Source organism: Marmota flaviventris, chromosome 17 (assembly GCF_047511675.1).
Source record: "Marmota flaviventris isolate mMarFla1 chromosome 17, mMarFla1.hap1, whole genome shotgun sequence".
Lineage (NCBI taxonomy): Eukaryota > Metazoa > Chordata > Mammalia > Rodentia > Sciuridae > Marmota > Marmota flaviventris.
In genome coordinates this window covers 23123112-23139955 of record NC_092514.1, presented here as the reverse complement: position 1 = coordinate 23139955, position 16844 = coordinate 23123112, and the positions used below count along the sequence as shown (strand labels likewise).

The window sequence follows — 16844 nt, the reverse complement described above, 5'->3', positions numbered from 1 at the left end:
GGAAGGTGTGGAGCCTCAGTTTCCCTGAGCCCAAGAAGAAGTCTAGACTCAACAATGAAAAGCAAATAGCCCCTTGAAAATTAAGCAAGGACATTTCTCCAAAATAGATGTAAAAATGCCCTCCAAGCTCATGAAAAGATGCTCAACATTTACTATTCATTAGGGAAATGCAAATCAAAACCACAATGAGTTATTATTGCACATCCCTTAGGAAGGCTACTATCAACAAGACAGAAAATACAATTATAATTCACCAAGGAAAAAATATGGGAAAATAAAACCAGACAAGAACAAGTGTTGGTGAGGATGTTGAAAAATTGGAACCCTTGTGCATTGTTGGAGGGAATGTAAAATGGTGCATCCCCCAGGGGAAAAGCATGGTGATCCCTCAAAGAAAAAAAAAAAAAAGAATGAAACAGAATCATCCTATAGTCTAACAATTCCACTCTGGGTTTATATTGCAAAGAACTGATATTTATACACCGCCAACCCGCTCATGGTGACATTATATGCACAATGCAAAATGGTGGAAACAACCCAAGGAGACATTGATAGATGCATGGATAAATCAGAAATGGTATGATAAACACTGCGGAATATTCTGCCTTACAAAGGAAGGAAATTCTGGCACGTTTCAGCATGAACCAACCTTAGGGTTCAACATGAATAAACCTTAACATTATGCTAAGTGAATTAAACTAGTCCAAACAGACAACTCCAGTATGATTCCACTTATATGAAGGTCTCAGGTAGTCAAATTCATAGAGAGAGAAAGTAAAATGTGGTCGCTGGGGGCTCGGAGGTGGAGAATGAGGAGTTAGTGTCTAATGGGGACAGAGTTTTGGTTCTGCAAGATGGAAGAGTTCTGTGGGTAATGGTGGTGACAGCTGCATAGCAACGTGAATATGTTTGATGTCACTGAACCAGACATCCAAAAATGGTGAAGACAGCAGATGTTACGTTGTGTATCGTACCGCAAAAAAAAAAAAAAAAAAAAAAAAAAAAAAAGTCTGGGACACAGAGATGGTTTAAATCAAGGGACCTGGGGACATTTATTTAAGCCAATCTGTGAGATACATGCAGGCAGAATCTCCAGGGAAATGTGTATGCAGAGGGAAGTCACTCAGCCTCTTGGTGAGGGGCCCTGGAAAGCCAGACCAGAAAGGGAGGCTGAGCATCTACAGCAGGATTCCCCATGCTCTGTTTTGTGTGCAATCTTGGGGAAACTGAGGCAACATGGCCAGCACCCTGTGAATCGTGGGCTCTTCTGCTTAGGGACGTGGCATGCGCAGGGTGGGTCACAGGGGAGCCTCTCCTTTGACAGACACATCAACTCTTGGCTTTCCAAACTGTACCCTGCTTTTCTGATGTTCTCTCTTCCACGCCTTGTGACAGCACTCATCTTTTCCTCCTCAAAGCCATCGGCATGGTCGCTTGGGGGACTCTACGTCCCCCTATCTAATTCTTGGGCTCTCATCTGCTTTAAGAACGCCACGGGGACCTGTTATTAGGCACTCAGTCTGGGCCGGGAGCTGTTGTGAATTTCACATATCTGATGTCACTTAATCTGATGTCAACAAATCAACAGGGGAAATAATTATCTGCATTTAACAGAGGAAATGGATCAGGAAGGAAGGTCAAGGGATGATACTCCAAGCCATGTGGCCAGTAGGAGGGCAAAAAAAAAAAAAATCAGAAGAGGCTGTGTGGGGTGGCACATGCCTATAATTCCAGTGGCTTAGGAGGCTGAGGCAGGAAGATCCTGAGTTCAAAGCCAGCTTCAGCAACTTAGCAAGACCCTGTCTCTAAATAAAATATAAAAACGGTTGGTGGGGCTGGGGTTGTGGCTCCGTGGTAGAGCACTCACCTAGCACAAGCGAGGCACTGGGTTCGATCCTCAGCACCACATAAAAATAAATTTAAAAAAAGGTATTGTGTCCAACTACAACTAAAATAATAATAATAATAATAATAATAATAGGAATAGGTCTGGGGATGTGACTCAGTGGTTAAGTGCCTCTGAGTTCAATCCCTGGTACCAAATACACACACACACACACACACAAATAGGCTAGTACTAAAACGAAGGTAGGTCTGTTTGTGAAAAGAAATGCAAATGCCAACTCTCTCTTATAAGCAAGAAGAAAGCAACAGTGGGTACTGAGCAGGGGAGGAGACATCATCAGTGCTGTTCTTTGCAAAATTTCATCATAGAAGAAGCATCAGTGCCACAAAGCTGGGGACCAAGGGTGAGGGAGGAGGGGAGGCAAAGGAGAAGAAGTGAGGATAAAGCTCACCCAGTTGGCTATGTGCATCACCCAGTTGGCTATGTGCATGCATGACTATATCACAATGCATTCCAGTTTTCTATATAATCATAATGTACCAATTAGAAAATAAATAGGAGACCAATGGAATAGAGGAAGGGGATGGGGGGGGGAGAAGAGGAGGGAAGGAGATAGTGTTGGGGATTGAAATGGAGAAAACTGTTACATACATTTATGAATATATCAAAATGAGCCCCATATCATGTTTAACTACAATGCGCTCAATTTTTTAAAAAAATTTTTCATTGTAGTCCCAGGATATATAAATGGGAAGAAGAGACTCAGAGCAAGTAATTTTGAGGCAATCTCCTTTCTCCTCTTGCCTCCATCATAAAAAGAAAAAGAAACGCTCTTCTTGCATTTGTCAAATGGCCCCAAGCCAGCCACTAAGAGGAGGTGGGCAGTGCATCCAGAGGTGGGGTTCCCACCGGTAGCAGTTATTGGTATCTTCTTTCTGAAATGTGGGAGGGATGCTGATGGGGAACCCACACTCTCACCTTTGAGGCCAGAAATGCACAGACAGGATCAAGGTCCCTTTCCGCTCTTGGAATCCCGCTCACCCACAGGAAGATAAAAGCAAACTTGCATTTGATCCTAGATGGAGGAAACCTTTGCCTTCAGTCCTTCAGGCTTTGTGGAATTAAAATGGCCATGGAAGCTTTCACAGTCCATGACTTCTTGGTTTTAAAACTGTTCAGCATTAACAGTAGCACCACACAGATGAACAGATACAATACGGCAATCTAGCACTACTGGTTACACAGCAATGGTCACCCTTGCAAACTCCAACATGGCCCTGGTCAAGGGCAAGAGACCTCTCTGGGCCATTATAAACTAGGAAGCTAATATGCTCTGGCCAGGGCCAAGTAGAACACACTAGTCCTGCACACACTTCATTTTTTTGGCTTCCCCAACGTTAATCCCTTAGGAAATGAAAGATTCACAAATAAATTCTAACGGGTTTACTGGTGGGGTAACTCTTGGCATCTCAACCCATAAGCCACTTGAGTTCTGTTTTGTTAATGGTCCTCTATCATTAGAATTGACTGTGAAAAGTATACTAATGACCTCTCCATTTGGCCTCTGCAAATAGGTAGGTCTCGCCTTTCGGGGGCCACACATACAAATGAAAGACAGCAGGAAGTTCATGATCCCAAAGTGAAAAAGACTGACGATCATTTCCACCAAGTCAAATTTTCCTGAGTTTAATGGAGTCAGAGAAGACCAGGCCCCTTACTTTGTTTCCAATGAATTGAAAGCTATCAACCAAAATAGACCACGTTCTCTGTAGGCCCTTGTCCTCCTTAGGATGAATCGTGTTGTCCTGTAATGATAATAAGAAAGAACATCTGGGTATGGCGATGACTCACTTTTTCTAAAGGCTTCGTAGTCATGAAGGGAAAAATTATTCATCAGCCTGTGCCCTCTCCAGGGTACAGGGTCTCAAGGATCATCTCCTCCCTGCAAGTGTGGCCTCTTGGCTACATGATCCATCAACCAACGAACAGCTGTTAACTGCTCTTTCCTGACTGCTATGGAAGATGGAGGCAAGTATTCCAGTCGGTCCTGACTTCTAAAATTTGAAAGATAAGTCACAAAACAGAAGTAGAAAAGAAAAAAATAAAACTATCAAGGCAGATTGTAACCAATGCCAAGGGATAAGTCAGGAGACAATAAGAGCTTTCAGAATCCGGAGGAGGGCGGGGTCCCTGTTGGCTGGGAGGATCAAGGGAGGCTTGTCAGTAGATAAAGAATTGGCCTCAGAGCCGGGGACACAAAAGAAGGGCTTGACCCTGGTACCAGGAACATGATGCAAGAAGCAGAATAAGCTTTGGTAACTGATGAGATAAGGAGCCATAGGAAGAAAGAGGTGAGGACCAGGGACCCCGAGAGCCAGCCAGAGCGGGGAAGCCGCACACAGGGATGTGGTGGAGCGTGTTGACTCTAAGTCCATGTTCAAGGTGTTCAGTGGGCAGTGGGGGTCGGTCTGGCCCTTGGCACATGGAGCTGCATCAACTGGACAGAGAAGGTGGTGAAATCCAAACAGGTCTACTCAGCGTTCATAAGAATATAAAGGAGAGAGTTGAACTTGAGACATGTTCTCACCTAAGCAGTGAGAGAACATCTCTCTTGATGTTCCTCGGGCCAATCCCTCCCTCTTCTGTGACTTCTGTTACTCCAAGTAGCACTCCCTGAGCCCAGGTGTTCATTCTTTCCCCTTTGCACCTGGACCAGTTTCTGACACTCAGGGAAGACGTGGGGAAATGAATGGATGTGGTTGCCGAGAATCAGTCACCGAAGCTAAACCAGGGGGATTACAGCAAGAAATGAGTAGTTCATCATTTCCAAGAAAATGCTGATACGGGGAGGGTGAGTTCGTTTATCTTGGAAAGAGGACCATGGAGGAGAGATGGGCAGGGAAACTGACTACAGACACACAGGAGCTAGAGAGCAGGTGGACAGAAAGAGAAGGGAGATATTATTAAGATGCATTATAAAAGAAGGCAAGATAGAGGGCAGGGCCATTGGTGGGAGCAGCTTCAGGTCCGGGGATGGCCTGAGCAGATGGCTCCTATTGGGGCAGTCAGTTTCTATCATGGTAGAATCCAAAGATCCTTGTAAAATTTCTTCATATGGCAGTCCAATTAAAAGAGCTCTTCACAGCCCCAATTCTAAGGGATTCCCAGACTTCAGTCATTCACATTCTATTGTCACAATGGGCCCCATCGCGGTGCAACAGCAATACTATGATTTAATTTTTTTTTCCATGCTTGGGATTAAATTTTTTTTCCCAGGGCCTTGCACATGCTCAGCACATGCTCAGCACATGCTCTACCACTGAGCCACATCCCTAGCCTACTTAATTATTTTTTTTTAACTGATTTACATCCAACTTAAATCTAGCCCAGCCCTAAGTAATAATATTTGTGAAATCTCACATCTGATTTGGTTGTTTTATTATTTTTTTTTCTGTTGCCCAATAAAATAAATATCTCATAAAAGCGGTGATCTCAACACCATCTAAAATTATCTGGTGGGTCCTCAGTTGTCAACGAGGCACACTTTGAGAAACACGGCCTCAGACTATGCACAAAAAGTACCATGCATGTGGCATCCACAAAACAGTTTCCAGGGTTCCCAAGAATCTGGGATTCCAGGGAATCCCAGAAAACCAAACTTGAATTCCCTGCAGATCACACAGCCACGGTCCCTGGAATGAGCATCTGAATCATTATTAGGAAGTTATGGGGATCAATAAAGGGAGATGGCAGATTTGCATGGTAAAAGGACAAGGGCTGAATGAATCTCTGTGGTAGACTGCTTGCCCAGCATGTGTAAGGCCCTAGGTTTCATCCCCAGCAACACACATACACAACACACACACACACACACACACACACACAGAGAGAAAATGTTCTCCACCTGATAGGGGCAAGGAGCTAGGGCCAAGGCGCATCAGACAGCTATCCTCAGGACACCCATGTCAATTTGCTATTGTGCTGTTAAACTAGTAACAAGAAGAAAAGGGAAAAGAGAAAGCTCACCCAATCTTTTTTTTTTTTTTTTTCAATAGTCTAAATCTGAGAAAAACACTCCAGAAACCATCAGATCAGTGGAGCGAATAGAGAAAAATCTTACAGAACACAGCCAAGTTGTAAAAAGGAGAAAACACCATTCGGTGCCTTCACCTTCTCTCCCTTCACACCTTGCAGAACCAGCCTCCCTACACAGATGCAGTCTCAGAGCTGCCTTCCCTCCACACCGCCCATCTAGGTACAGCAGTTCCCCAGGTGACCTGGCCCAGGGGGACACCAGGGGCTTGGGAGGGGTGACCACCATTCTGAGGAGTTATGACTCCCACGCAGCAGAGCAGGAAGATGCCCTGGTGCAGAGACAGGACCCTTGGAATCACGATTTCTCTCATACTCTATCAATTCAGAATATCAGAGATGCAGCTCCAGGTGGAAGCCCAGGTGCATGTGGGAATCAGATGGAGAGATGTGTGCATCACAGGACAGACAGGTAAGTGACTGTGATGGGGAGCCGACCTTCTCCCAAGCAGACAGAGGGCCAAGGTCAGCGGGAGTCCCTCCATTCTGTCTGTTGGCATATTCCATGTCTCCGAAGGAAAAAAGGGGACAATGCATAGAATCAGGGAGAGGAAATACCATCCAGACGACTCAGAGGAAGAGCACAGCTCAGGAAATAATTCAGAAGAACCTTGGAAACTAACAGAATGCAAGAATTTGTGGCCTCTTTGAAAGAGGAACAGAAAATTAGAATGGAAAAACACAGCCAAAATAAAAAGGGGTGACCTTCAGAAGCAAAGGGATGAGGTAAGGATTATCTAAAAACTGCTCAGTTAAACCCACAAATGAAACTTGGGGCTGAGGGGTGTAGCTCGGCGCTAGGGCACTTGCCTAGCATGCTCAAAGTCCTAATTTCATCCCCTCCCCCAGAAATAAAGGGGTGTGACATTAGGGACTTAACGAGCAAATGGTAAAAAGTTCCCCAAACTGCAAAGAACAAAAGTGAAGAAATAAAAAGATGCAGATATTTAAGAAGTTTTTTCATTAGAAAAGACCAGGGGGGAAAAATCATTTTGCAAAGATTTAATAAGTGAACAAAAATCATGTACACAAAGAGGCCAAGAGAAAAGGTTACCTTGGAAATCAAACGTTCCTCAGACTTCTCCTGTACCCTGCTCTTCCCACCAGAATAAAGTCAGGGACATTGTTTTCCTTGCTGCTGAATCAGTGCCCACATCAGGGACTGGGATGGTCCCTGGGCAAGTGTTAGAGAGTGCTCAAGGTCAAATCTCACTAAGGTCAAGCCTTACAGACCAAAGATATTCCTCTGTCTGTTGCTATGAGTGATGGATAAATAGTCGTTGAATACTTAAGTCTGTTTAATGGAATGACTGCCCAGTTCTAGAACCAAAAATAAAGCCCATTAAGATCATATGTATCTATATAAATATGCACACATGGGTACATATGTACATACACATGTAAATACCCATATAAAATATATATATTTATATATTTTATTCACTTCCTTTCCAACATACACACATGCAGATGAGACAAACAGAGCTGCAAAGATGAGCTTCTCCAACAGTTTGTGATTCAAAGCATCCATATCCACCAAGCTGTATTACTATCTCATCTATTAGCCAGGCACAGGGACAGTGGCACATATCTTTATTCACAGTGATGAGAGACTCAGTAATTTAGCAAGACCCTGTTTCAAAGCAAAAACTAAAAAGGGCTGGGTCTGGGGGTATGGCTCAGTGGTAGAGCAACCCTGGGTTCTGTCCCCAGTGCTGTCAAACAAACCCAAACAACCATATATTAAAGACATAGGAGGGCTCTCTTGGGCAGGCAAGGGAAGACACCACCCACTTAGCCTCTAGGCACTGAGAGATAAATCAATATCAAGAAGATAATGAGGGGGAAGTAACTATGTATATGCATCTGTGAGTCATTTCTTGCTCAGTGTAGATAATATACTCCAAACTCAGCAAGCCGTGTGCAGTCTGGTGGGTTCTCCAGCTCAGGGAAAAAGCATGGGGCTCTAATGTTCCATTCATTCTGCTTTTTGCTCCCATCCGTTCCAGAACCAGGACCAGGATATGTGTCTTTCCTGTCCCACTGGCCAGTGCATGAAGCCTCGTGTCACGGGTGAGGAGCGGGCAGAACTGACCCTGCCCTTTCTGTCCTGGCACATGCCAACCAACCATGGGAGACTTCCAGCTTTGGGGATACTGTGCTGGGAGAATTTAAAAAAAAAAAAAAAGTCTCTGCTTCCTGCCTCCACCAAATAAACCCAAGCTGTGCTATGTCAGGGATCACAGTGACCATTTTCTTTGTCAAAAAAGCTTAAGTAATGACTTTCTGCATGTTTAAAATTCTATTAGATGGACCAAGTCTTTTTTTTTTTTTCTTAAATCAGGAAAAACTAATAAATCACCAAATGGCTGGTGCTTTGTGTTCTCAAATCCTTTTTTCTATCATCTTCCAAGAATTGTTCTACTTTGGAAATCAGATATGCAATATGATTGCAACTATGGAAAATAATGCTCTCCCTATTCCAAATAAGGCACTAAGGAAAGATACAAAAATGTTAATAAAGTTTATCTGTGTACTGAGCGATTCTGAATCTCATTGTTTTAATTGTTTTTATTTTACTGTGTTTAAGTTTTTCTTCATTTACACATTTTTTTAGTTAATGTTTTTTTTTTTTAAACCAGGGATTGAACTCAAGGGTACTTCTCCTGCCTCAGCCTCCCAAGCCACTGGTATTATAGGTGTGCGCCATCACACCCAGCTTCAGTTAAATTCTTTTTTTTTTTTTTTTTTTTTTTTGTGATGCTGGTTATCGAACTCAGGGCCTTACAAATACTAGGCAAGCACTCTACCAACTGAGCTATATCCCCACCCTAAAATGAGTTCTTAAAATTATTTTTACAACTATGTAACTCCCACCTCCCCCAAATCAGCATATACAACTCTAAGCATAGGTAATCACAATTATGGAGAAAAATATACACAGCATTAAGAAAAAGGAGAAGAAGAAAAGGAATCCCCCCATTTTCTTCTTACTTCCCTTTTCTGTATTTTTTAACTTTTCTACAATTAATTTTAATGCATTTTAAAATCGTTAACTTAGTTTCTATTATGAGCTCATGCATGACAATAGCCTTATTTTAAAAAATTAAATAATGCTCATAAATTCCACTTTGACCTATCCCATCTCACTTGCCTGCTCCTAAAATGATTGTTATTTATTAGATTAGGGTTCAATGAATGGTTAGAAGGCTGGGGGAGCTTTATCTTGAAACAAAACAAAAACAAAATGAGTCAAGATAAAGAACTTTCTCGACCAATGCAAAGCTGGCTTGAAAAAAAAATACCAAGATGGAAAGGGCCTTGGAGACCCCTTGATTCCACATCAATATTTTAAAGATGAGGAAATTAAGGCCCAGAGACAGGGATTGGACACCAGATCTCCCCAGTCCCCACGCAGAGTCCCCTCCTTCTTGTCCTTTGGCTGCTCTAAACTTTGATGTGGCTGTCACCGTCATGGCTAGAAGACAAGCTTGTGGTCGGACTGCACAGCAGAAGCCAAAGCTTCATTGAGGGCTGCTCTCAAGCTGCCCTCCACATTGCTCTGGAAAAGGTGACCCCCTCCATCCAACCCTGTCGGCTCGTCCACCAGCCACTTCCCATCTGTTTGCAGCCCCGCGGAGGGAGGAGGCCCAGGGAGGAAACATCTGCGTACACAGAGGAGTGAAGTCACAAACCCAGTTGATTTTTTCCCTTTTGGCAGATCCTCTTCTGCCTGTTTTTTTCCTACTCATTGAGATGCAAAGCTCCATTCAAACAAGTGGGCCTGGAGGATTCTAGAGCCTTCTAGAAACCCCTAACTTCTATTCTGCTATGGGGATTAACAGAATGAGGTGTGCATAGGGGCTGGGGGTGAGGACAGGGGTAAGAACAGAAGACAGAAGTCCTGTAAACCACTTGGTTGACCACAGACATCCGTCTGTGTGCTCCCAAGCTGAGCTCCTCACCTTCAGCCAAGCATAGAAAAAAAAAAAAGAAAAATCCCATCACAACTTACCAGTCACCTAACGTGGGGCATGTCACTTCACCCCAATAAGCCTCATCTGTTTTTCATTTCCACATACAAAAATGAAAAGACACCACCTAGTTAACAGAATTTTTATAAAGTTTCCATAAGAAGGCAGAAACACGGATAGATGTGTGTGAGCTTCACACCACACTGTCTCATCCCTGAAAGTTACTGAAGAACCTTTGAGAAAAGCCAAGAGCTGAGGTCACCAAGGCTGTCACTCAGGTCACATGGGCTTCCCCATCAGTCTGTGAAGAACACTCCAGAACAACACCATCTGACCTTCGGATGCAGGTTGACCAGAGAAGCAAGAGGAAGGGAACAGAGAATTCAGAGAGACATCAGAAGGGAACAGCAAACCCCGGGCCGAAATATTGCAGCCTTCAGAGCTGAGGGGCTGAAAGCAAGGCAGGTTGAGGAACACACACAGACCCGGTCACACGGGACCCTGATGATGTTCACAGAGGGGGGGGGGGGCTCCCAAAGCTTTACTGGAACTCTCTTGCCCTGAGAAAGGACACCCCAAGAGAACACTCCCCAATTATTCACCCCAAGCTCCTCCAAAGGAGAGAAGTTGGATAATAATAAGAAAAGGGCTAGGTGGTTCTTTTTTCTCACCATCCGATATTCTCAAAGTCAATTACACTGCCTGAATTTCTCCATGAGATCTTATCTTTTCGTTGTTCTTAATTGACAAAGTAGTATTTACTGTGGACCAGGAATTTATTACAGAATAGCTTATTTGACCCTTGCAAAAACTCTGAGAGCCGGGCATGGTGGTACATGTTTGTAATCTCAGAGACTTTGGAGGCTGAGGCAGGAGAATTGTAAGATTGAAGACAGCTACAGCAACTCAGCAAGATCCTGTCTCAAAATAAATATATATATTATTTATATATTATATAATATATATATATATATGGTTGGGGATGTAGCTCAGTGGTACAGCGTCCCTGGGTTTAATACCCAGTATCAGATGGGGACTAGGGGACACCCAAGGAGGGAAGGACTTATTTTCATTTTATAATCATGCTACTTAGAACCTGGTATTCTGTCTCCAAGATTAGTGCCAATTCCTCCTCACCCCAGGTTGCTCCCCGCCCACCATACCTGAGGCTCCACTGTAGTGCCTAGGAATCTTCTGTCCAAAGGCAGGCACTCCAGGGAAGAAGTGACACAGGAAGACACCGCCAGCCAAACCCCTAATTATCAATCTGACTCTTGGTGGAAGGTAACAGCTAGTTGTCAGCAGGGAGCCTCGTTAACTGATGAGAGAGGTCCCAGCGGGGAGAAACTGGGTTGTTAAAGAGAGAGGGTACCAAGAATACCATTTTCACAGCAAACAGCTCTGACCAGCCCCCTGAAGTGAAATAACACCCTAGCAGGGTGTCTGTCCCCTGAGCACACTGAGTGGCTGTAAGCAGTTTTGTTCTGGGGGCTGGCAGCGTTGAGAGCTCCAACAGAAAGCGCCTGCCCAGGCAGCTAGAGGCTCAATGATCAACCCAGGGCCTCCCTTCTAGGCTGAATGCTGGGAGGCTGGGCTCAACTCTCTGGCCCAGGAGACACACCTCACTCTGTCTAGTGATCCAGGCTTTCTGAAGTCACCTGGGCACCGAGGGTGAGGGCAGAGGGAGGTCAGAAGAGACCAAAAAGTAGACTTAAACCCTGCCCATGTTTTCATCTACTGCACCCTATAAAGGGTCCTGGACTTAAATGTTCTCAGACATCCCCAAATAACAAATGAATGAAACGGGCTAGGGGTACAAGATCTTCAATGGTGTGGTTGAGGTCTGAAAAATAAGTTTCTCCAGGGTTTTGGCTCTCCAGGTAAATATGTCCAGAAAAGATTGGCTTTGTTGGCTGGAGTAGACTGTCCACTAAAGTGATCAAAGCCTTCAGAGGGATAGGCAGCTGGGGGAAGCCAAGTGACTACCCATGAAACAGTGGTCTGAGTAACCACAGCTGGAATTAAAATGGACATCTGTGATTGGCTCTTGTCTATATGTTTTAAAGAATGGGTATAATATCTCTACCTAACCTGGGCATACAGTGGTGCAGGTCTGTAAACCTAGCAACTCAGGAGGCTGAGATAGGAGGATTGCAAGTTTGAGGCCAGTGTGGGAGACTTAGTGAGACCCTAAGCAATTTAGTGAGACCCTGGAACTCACTTAAAGGACTGGGGATGTGGCTCAGTGGTAGAACATCTCTGGGTTTGAACCCAGTATAGTTGAGGGTTGAGGGGAGAAACTGAATATTATTTTGCAAAAAAAAAAAAAATCCATTCTAAAAACCCCTAGCTCCTGAATACAGGCCAGCAGCCCAGTGGCCATCTTTCCAGGGCAGCGGAAGTTACCAGCTTATTCATGATTATGGTTGGAATATGTCCCCCAAAGTCCATATTTGGAAAACTTAATCCCTAATGTCATTCTTGAGAGGGGATTCGGTCTGAGCCCTCGCGGATGGATGACTGGCGTTATTGTTGGAGGGGGTTAGTTATTCCCAGAGCGGACTTGTTATAAAGCGAGTTTGGCCTTCTTGTGCTTGATTGCTCCTTCGTGTTCTTGTCTTTCTTATTTCCACCATGGCAAAGAGGGCCTCAGGGGATTCTGGTGCCATGGTCTTAAACTTCCTAACCTCAGGATCCAAGAACCAAATAATTTTTTTTTTTTTCCTTTATACATGACCGTGGGCTATTTGGTTACAGAATGTGAAATGAGTAAGACATGCTTCAGTGTGTGTCAGGGGGATCCACAGATGGAAGTTGGATATCAAAACAGGGACTAGGGTTTGCTGAAATCCTGTCCGGTGAAATGATCTTCCTGCCTCTCAGTGTGTGCAGGGTGTGGAGTGGAGTGAGACGCTTTGGCTAGGAAGCCTTGCCTCTCTTCCCTTCTGGCTCTCAAAAAGGACAGAAAATGACAATAATAAACACTGGCATTCTTCCCACACTTGGTGTAACAGAACAGAGGTTCTCAAACTCCAGCAGTCATCCCAAGGTAGAACACACACTAGTGGGAATTCTCTGTGGGTCCAATAATTCATATTTCTAACAGGTTCCTCCAAGATGCAGCTGCTACAGGTTTGGGTACCACATTTTGAGAACCACTGGTTTCAAGAGAAAGGAAGGAAGGATGGAGGGAAGAAGGGAGGGAAAGAAGATCAGATCTGATCTTAGATTATTAATCTTTAGGAAACTGATAAATTTACTTTCAGAAAGGAATAGACTAATACTTTTTTTTTTTTTTTTTAAATCGTAGCCCTATTACTTTCCTTCTTTCCAGGGACATGGATGCAGGAAATTTTTCACTTTTCCCCCCTCCCCATAAGAAAAAGATCCCAGATGAAATAAATAATGGCAGCCATCCCACTATTGGTGTGTCAGGGCTGGCTGGCGATCAGCAGAGATAGGCGGGGACTGCGGCTAAGTGGAAAACTCACTACTCCACCATCAGCATATTGTGGCCATGCGGGACAGTGGTCTCTGTTGCCAGAGCTCCTCACTTTTGCAAGAGAAGCTGGAAAGTTGGATTTTTAATGCGAAATATTATGATTTTAAGATGTTGGCCATCAACTCAAAAATTTTTAAATAAAATCATGGGCAAGAAAACAGAAATTAAAACAACAACAACAACAACAGTCTGCACTTGATTTTACCCACTGGACACTAGCATGCGACCTTTGGATTTAATGGCTGGGTACCATTTGAAGAGGGGATTCTCTAGTTTAAAGAATTAAATGCCACTTCTCCTAGAGTATCAATGAATGAGCAAGTTTACACCCTGCTATTCAGCTTTTTGGCTAGGATCTCTTACTGTGCACACCTGGTAAATGCATTTGGATGCATTTGGATGCTACCTGTGCACAGGATAAGAATCCTGGGGTAGAAAGGACCCTGGAAATTCTGTCCGCCTCAGTCACTGTTGAGAAGGTTCAGAAGGGGAGGAGTTGTGTGAGGAAGTGGAAACTGGTTAAGGAAGGAGAGTTGTACCAACATCGGGGGAAGGAAGCAGAGAAAGTGATGGGGGTGGGGGAGTCTCTCCTGGAGCAGGAACTTGGGACTGAGGAGACAGTGAGCCAGGCCAGGCAGCCTGGGGAAGGACAGACACGTGTCCCCAGATCCGCAGGTGAGATGGCACAGTTGTCACGGTGAGCAGAAATTCACATGGGAAGAAAGACTGAGCAGCTAGAAGCTAGCACCCTGAGATCTGGTGGGAAGGAGTGCTGGATCGGGACCTCACAGGAGGTCTGAGGGATCTACAGCTAAAAACACTGAGGGACACAGGAGCAGGTGATCTGGGGCCACAAAGTGATGTGGCAGTTGCTGCAAGAATCACAGGTGTCCCCTTACTCTGCCCACAGGCTGCTGTCCTGATAGTCCCCAGCCTCTGGGAGAAGGGACTACCACTTCCCTGTCCCCAAACCTCTAGCTTCCCAGGTGGCCCACTTGTCCCTGTTTGTGCTAACATATTAGCTTCTCAAAATGATGCTGCCTCTGATTCTCCAGCCTCCTGCAAAACCCTCACTCGCCCTTCTATGGGGACCAAGGTTTCCCTGAAAAAGAAATCAACAGCCGTCTCCAGAGAGAGTAGGCGCATCCAAGGCCAGCAGTTTTCAAACTCTTTTGAGTTTTTTTTTAAAAATCTTGTTTTTTGAAAGTCCAATTCATGGTAAAAAGCACGTTTGACCTCAAGGCCCAAAATATACACAAAGCAAACGATTCAGGTAGCCAACACTGATTCTTGCCACACGGAGTGCGCTTGGACGTAGTTTTTCATGCTAGTCGACACTGACTATATACATGCACTTCGTGGTGCAGGACTTTTATAGGATGCCTCCTTTGCCTCTAGCTCCATTTAAAAAGTCCTATAAAGGATTCCTTTATTGCACTTCCCTTGACTCACCCAGGTGGAAGGGCATTCTTTCAATTCTGAATCTCCCAGCTCTCATGGACCAGGTACCACTCAAAGGCACACAGACAATGATCACGACTTTTCTGATTTCCGGAAGAGGGTCCAAGCCTTTGGAGCCAACACCCTTAAAGTACTAGCTGAATGTTTGATGTTGTAGAAGAGGATGGTCAAATGTGATATTCCAGTGACAATATGATTGTGCTGCACTTCACGCCACACCTAGAGACCCAGTCTAAGGAAAACCCTCGCTCACTCAACATCCTCTGATGGTGTGTTACCCTGTCCCCTAGCTGCAGGGGAACAGAGCTATGGCTTGACACTTATGGGATGCTTTGTGGTTTTCAAACCATGATGCCCTCAGTGCATCATGCCCCATGGTGACCCACACACTGTCTTTGATAGGTTCACAATGGTTGTGAACAATAGCAATGCAGGAGGAAGAAGCTAGGCACACTCCATGCTTTGGTAGGGAAGTCAAGCCTCAGAAAAAGTGGACGAAATTCTCACACAGGTGGAAAGTGGCCGAATCCACACAAATCCAGGTTCTCTAGATTTGAACTTCCATGCTTTTTCTAGAAGGCTTCTGGGTCTCGTTACATAATCTCATGTTCTTTACGCTTCCCCAACTAGCGACACCAGAGAGGAACCTCTCCCAATGCACTTCCTGTTTGCATCTCCTTTAACTGAGGTGTAACCCGCCCCTCCCCTGACCTCACAGCAGAATGGGCACAAATATGACACCTGCGAGTGAGCCAGAAGATTGTGTGGACCTCCTGGTTCCCAGCCCCTCGCTCTCCCTGACTGGCTGTGTGACATCTGGCAGACTGGCCCAGAGATCCCAGCAGGGACACAGTCTATAGAAGCCTCCTGTTCCTGTCCAGTTGAGTTTCTGATGCCTAGAGTTGAGGACAGAAGAGTGGCGGACAGCCAGAGTCTAGGATGGGGGACCTTGCCAGCCCCTCAGCTGTACCTACTGATTTCCAAAGACTTTTCCAGGTTTCTTCTGAGAACTCTACCAACCCTTTGGAGCCATTTGGTCCCTACAAGGACTGGTCATACTAGGGAATTAAGAAAAAAAAAAAAGCAAAATCGAAGAAGTCAAGATCTGGAACAATAAACAGAGGTTAAGTCCAAGGCAACCAGGAGCAACTCACAGAGCCCATCTGAGACACCATCCCTGCTCAACTGGCTTTCTCTTCTTTGCAGAGACCTGGGTCCCCCATGCAACACAGACTCTCTGCAGGCATGGAGGGAACAGGCACAGAAGAAACAGAAGAGTCACCTGAGTCCCTCCAAAGCAGAGCCAAACCCTAGCCCAGCTCCGGGCTATCTGAGGAAGACTTTTCCATCCACAGGAGTGGCTGGTCACTTTTGTGCTCAACCCACTCCAATTATCTTTGAGCATCTATACCACAGATAACCAGCCCTGTCCCGGGCTCTCACTCACCTCAGCCCCGCAGTCTGTCCTTATGCAAATCTGACACGCTGGTCATTTTCTGCCACTGTCTCCACATCCCCTGCTTCCCAGTGGCATCGGCTAATTCACTGTGCAAAGCAGCATTTATATATAGAAAGTTGCAACCACGCAGGTTAGCATGAAAATAGAGACTTGACGTTGCCGTGGCAACCAAACAAATGATATTCAAAATGAAAGAGAAGTATTCTGCAATTGGAAAAGCATGTCCACAGCCTTCCAGGACAGCTGGGCCCCTTCCCCTGAGGGTGGGTGGGAGGGCCTCCAGAGGAGTACTTGGTCCTGATGAATCGCCTCCTCCCCATTAAGTCACCGGCTCCGGTTCCAGCTGCGGACATCGTCCCCCTGCACAAGCTCCTTCCTAAAGCCAGCTCCTGCCTGGGGTGGACCCGAGGCCAAGACAATTAAAGAAATGTGATGATCCTGACCAGGTATATCTATTTGCAAAAGTTCTACTCTTCAAGCACTACAGCAGGGCAGTCTGTGGCCCTGGTG

At 45.1% G+C, this 16844-nt stretch overlaps 1 protein-coding gene across 3 annotated transcripts in view; it reads right to left on the bottom strand.

Annotated features, from left to right (window-relative positions):
• Gas7 (growth arrest specific 7) overlaps nt 1-16844 on the bottom strand; it is a 230518-nt gene that overhangs the window by 104560 nt on the left and 109114 nt on the right. Inside the window, exon 1 of one of the 3 annotated variants that reach the window (XM_027946799.2) lies at nt 16323-16434. The exons of the other annotated variants lie outside the window; for them this stretch is intronic. The gene's annotated coding sequence lies outside the window, so the exon portion shown is untranslated. Of the gene's footprint in view, nt 1-16322; nt 16435-16844 lie in introns of those variants that run through there. 3 annotated transcript variants of the gene reach the window in all.